The sequence below is a fragment of the Lactuca virosa genome, chromosome 2 (assembly GCF_052849685.1).
Source record: "Lactuca virosa cultivar CGN04683 chromosome 2, Lactuca_virosa_CGN04683_v6, whole genome shotgun sequence".
Lineage (NCBI taxonomy): Eukaryota > Viridiplantae > Streptophyta > Magnoliopsida > Asterales > Asteraceae > Lactuca > Lactuca virosa.
In genome coordinates, this window is record NC_136427.1 from 126,082,534 (window position 1) to 126,087,738 (window position 5,205).

Genomic DNA, 5,205 nt, shown 5'->3' on the forward strand with positions numbered 1-5,205 from the left:
AGGGATACCTGTTTTCGTTGTTCATAGGAAGTTGAAATCCGTCCGGGGAGTTAGTAGTTGCACAACTGAGGTGGGTTTGTTGTTGGTAGAGGATTTAGTTAACGCACAAATGAGGGTTTGGTTGGAAATGATGTGAGAAATTGATACAGTTGGAAGTGAGAAGATGGAAGGGAATTCAATAAGAAGGAAGGGAAGAGTGAGACGAGTCAATGCGAATTTGGTTGAAATCTACTATATAAGGTAGCAGGGACCAAAAAAGCAAGCGAACATCTACTTTATTATCTCATAAAGCACCCAAAAATGTTTTGGGACTTAATGGGTAAATTCAAAATAGTTTGTGGGGCTAATGTGTCTTTTCCCCTTTTTAATATAACTAATCTATCAAGTGTGTATATATATATATATATATATATATATATATATATATATATACTAGTATGTTTTGAGGCTCGTGCTAAGCACGACCCATAGAGGGTAATATGGGTATTTCCTTTACCATTGTCTATATCTTTGAAGAGAAGTACATTGTTATTATACGTAAAGTATTAAGCATGTTTCTATTATTAGTAGACACAAAGTATGTTTCTATATTTGGTAAAAAGATGATAGGACATTGCTCTTACAATTAACAAAATGAAATTACATAGGTATTACTATTATTGGTGCCCCATTAATAGTTGGATGCTATTTTGACATTGAATTTAAGAGAAAAAAGACTTATTAGTATAATATTTATTATAAATTAGCTACCCTAGTCTTTTTCTAGAAAGTTTCGAAGATCTTGGTTTTAGAATTCTTTTTCTTCAAAAATGTGCAAGAAAATCATATCAAGGCTATTAATACTATCAATAGAACTGTTTCAAAGATAAATCATGTGATTGCTTGCATAAAGGGTTGAAAATCCACTAACGACATCTTCCATTTTGTTATTGAACTTTAAATAATCACACGTATTGTTAGAAACCATCCATCACTTCCACATCATTATTTACAACATTATTTCTCTACATAAAAAAAATTGTCCCAATCAATTACAAGCTTGTCTTTAATAAGGATTTTTCCATAAAAAACATAATAGTAGACCTAGATAGAATTATAAATACTAATAAGTGTAGAAAGTGAAGCATACAACTAAAATTCACAAAACATCAATTACCTTCCTGCGAAAAATTCAATAAATAGGCTACTACTGTATGTGCCAAATCATAATAGCAATGCTTGATCACACCGATTGTTTGTTGTGATAGAAAATAAAGAGATGAGCTAAGGAGTTTTATAAAGCCAAGTTAAAAATTCAAGGGTGTAGTTCCAAATCAATTTGTATCAAGTGAAACTTGGTAGATACAATCACAAACAAAATATCAAACGATTATATAAATTGAATCGATTATGATATAAAGAGATAAGCACACGAAGATGATTTTTCCTTTAATGCTGTTAAGGAACATATACCTTTTCGGCCTTATAGGGGTTGCCATGAGTCTTTCCCATCTTCGTTTACTCTTACTTCCATTCCTTGAGGTTAATGTCGCGTGTCTAACTGTTGGAGCTTCCACGATCATCATGTGATTGGTCAATGCCACCATCCACAGATGGAATCCGGTGGACATCAAAAGAATATAACACGGTTGTAATGGATGAAACATTAAAAATTAAAAAAAATGCATGCAAATGCCGATTAGTTTGTTATGATAAATTTGGACAAATGATAAAACATAAAAAATTATATGAGACTGAAAAAAAAAATGTGTAAACGTAAAATGATAGTTCGTATTGTATTCATTAACAATGTTATTGGCAATTACCTTGAGACTCTAGTCTTTAGCAATGTAGTGAAAAATAAGAGGAAATAGTTAGCAAGGGTCAGAGTGAAATATAGTGCATAAAAGATAGAAGTGTGAGATGATTTAACTCATAGATAAAAATATTATTATAGGACATAAGAGATGTACTTCTCTTGTTTATATTAAAAGTTATCTAAGAACGATTATTGACATATATAAGCACAAAATCAAATTACTAACTTAACTTATAATCTTCTTGTATCTTCATAATGTAGTAAATATGATTCAATAATTTCCATAATGTTAAGAAACTCTATGGACGTTGTTATTGTCAGTTAAGAACCATGTATTCTGGTATCATTGGTAAAAAAATAAGTACATTGATCTTATAGGTAAAAAAATTGGTAAGAAAATAAAATCACGTTATTAAAGAGTATAATCTAAAAAAAAGCGTAGCTCATGACCAAAATCAACAATATAGAAAAATAAATAAAATATTAAATATTACCGGTAGGAGTTGATGTCGTCCAAATAAATGGCTTTTCCGTCCGTTGTCCGTTCTTATACCTCCAAAATACTCTATCATTGGCCCGTCTCTTATGCCTAGCAACAATCTATGAATTCTAAATTAGTATTCTACTCAAACAACTTATTAAACAAAATATTGAGAAACATATTATTTCCCCATTGTCTGAAAAAATAATTTATTTTAAAAGTATTAAGAACCAAATTTAAAAAAAAAAATAAAAAAAATAAATAAATACAACTATTTCAAATATACCAACATTGAATGACCACCTTGTCACATAAATCAAACATATTGGAGTTGGGGTTGTATGTATGTTTTCACTTGTTATTGTTAAAGTATACTGACCTTAATAAAAAAATATTGGAAGCCAAAGTATAATGCAGTAATAGAAGTAATCTACCTGCATTCGTTGTCCGGCCTCATCTTTAACTCTTGATCTTAAGAAGCGAAAGGGGTAGCTATCTCCTGATCTCTAAAAGCAAGGAAACATGTTTCATTAATACTAATTTGCACCAATTCAAGTTAAAACTTTTAACAGATTAAACAAAGCCAAATAAAATATTCAAACGAAAGATGATTTACCAATTAAAGTAGTTCTTGCTAGAAATGGAAGGTAGTCTCAGGTTCCCTCCTTGCCTTGTCTCGTATACGAGAGTTTTCAAAAAACCACTGCATGGAAACAAAACATTAAGCTTACAAACACTTTCAATTGGAAAAACCGATAAGGAGTAGAGTAGATATGGATTACATCTAAATCCAAAAATCTGAGAATAAAAAATTGATTTAAAATCTGATAATCAAATAACAAATTATACCTAAGAATGTGAAACAGTCATAGCTATATTCTTGTTCCTGTTTACATCAGCAAAAAACACAATCTGCACCTATGAAATCAAAGGAAAATTGTATGAGAAATCAAATGTCAGATTGTACAATTCACATTCAAATGTGAGATTTCTCATTTCTCTTCAAGCAAAAAACTAATCCCAGCTCATAATTCCTTTCAAATAATTAAAAAAATTGTAGTTTTCATGCCTCACCGGTTTCGTTTTTGTCTATGTGCATACACGACAATGGTTTGAGACTTTTTTGGAAACGGCGGAGTTAATATATGTTAGCGTACACGGGAACGTTAGACACGTGATCGCCTCCCTTTCCCCAGCACCTATAATTCGCCACTTTGGTTCGAGCAAGGCTTGAACCCACCATCTCCAGGAGAAAAACCCACAAGGGGAAAAACCTTTGGTCTGCAACTGCTTACTGGATACATACTCGTTATCAGTTTCATTATCTAGCAAGTGGAACAAGTTCTCTTCTATTTGTTCATCAACAACCAGATTGTGCAACCATCACATCTGTAAATGGAGATAATAAAGAGATTATAACCACCAAATGATTATAAAACAAGCAGTAAATGATAATCATTGATTACAATCAAATCAAGTAGGGGGAATCCTTCACAGGTGATGCACAACATAACCAGGTTGAACATCATCCATTCCAATTGAAAATATATGAGAAAACCATCAAAGCCTAAATAACCTTGTATAGAAAACAAACCAAATTATGAACATACATCAAGATAGCGATTCTCACACGACCTAAAGAAGAAAGACATAATCCGCCTAAAACATACATAAAACTAAAAACCCATAGATTTTGTTACGAATGTATAAGCCGTAGAATAATCCGAGATTTTTCCAGGAGAGAACCACTTTCACTATAAACTGGAAATCTTAAAACAATTTCTGAAGAGAATACATCCGGCAATGGAAGAAGAGACAAAGAGAGAAGAGGCCATAGAAAACTCAATCGCAAAAAGACGAATTAAAACCCTATATGGTAATCCAAAAATCAAATGAATGAATTTCTCGAATTAGGGTAAAATTAGCGAGTTTTCTTGAACGTCGGAATAGCAAGATTAGAACAAAAAATTTAGAAAACACATACCTGAAAAACCAGCGTCCCAAAATGGGTGTGCCGATCCAATTTCATGGGCGTTTGAGTTATGTGCCATGTTTGAAAACTTTAGACGCGCTGTAGACGGAACCAGAGAAGAGGGGTTTATATAGAATGAAGTTGTGTCGTTCTAAGGATGGGTTACCTGGACGCATTTGAACATTGTAAATCGGCTCTAGGCAGCACCAAAATAATATTCGACACTTGATGATGACGAAGCAGTGAGGGTTCAATTCCTTGGTATTCAACTTGATACCATATGTTCTTTCTTTAAACCCATCACATGTGCAGTACCGCGGAACGACACAAATTGTCATGAGGCCATGGTGATATTGATGGTGTCGTTTAAAAGGGAGGCTGCGTGGCGTCAAATTAAGCGGATGAAATTCAGTTTGGAGGCAGGAGAAAGATAAGGTTTATATATATATATATATATATATATATATATATATATATATATATATATATATATATATATAGATTGTAACATCCCAAATCTCATAGAAAAAAATTTCATTTTAATAACACTTAAAACCAAACATCGAGTTGTTCCAAAACCAAACAAAGTGATTATATTATTTAAATATCATAATAAAACCATAAATAATCAGTGCAGAAAGCGCTGGGGGATGATGTGCAGTCACGTCGGGTCCTTCCCTTTCGATTCAGAAGTAATTGTAACCATAAACATAAACAGTAAGCACAAAGCTTAGCGAGTTCCCCAAAATATTGCATATCATACATATATGTCAAATCAAGGATGCATAGGGACTATTTCACACCCGGGTCTATTTCACCCCCGAGTCTATTTCAACTTAAATGTCAGCTCATGGTTGTATCGGGTCTATTTCACCCCGAGTCTATTTCAACTCAAGTGTCAGCTAAAGGCTGTACCGGGTCTATTTCCCCCTCGGGTCTATGTCACCCCCGAGT

The 5,205-nt window shown here is 32.9% G+C and overlaps 1 long non-coding RNA gene across 2 annotated transcripts; it reads right to left on the reverse strand.

Moving 5' to 3' along the window:
• Positions 1–1,018: 1,018 nt before the first annotated feature.
• LOC145156496 (uncharacterized) lies at positions 1,019–4,610 on the reverse strand. Of its 2 annotated transcripts, none has more exons than XR_013736751.1 (6): positions 4,264–4,610; positions 3,354–3,668; positions 3,129–3,197; positions 2,896–2,982; positions 2,714–2,785; positions 1,019–2,387 (listed from the first exon to the last, which is right to left on the reverse strand). It is a non-coding gene; the product is annotated as an uncharacterized LOC145156496 (long non-coding RNA). The 2 variants fall into 2 exon arrangements; XR_013736750.1 differs by having other exon boundaries at positions 1,019–2,398.
• Between the last annotated feature and the right edge of the window lie 595 nt (positions 4,611–5,205).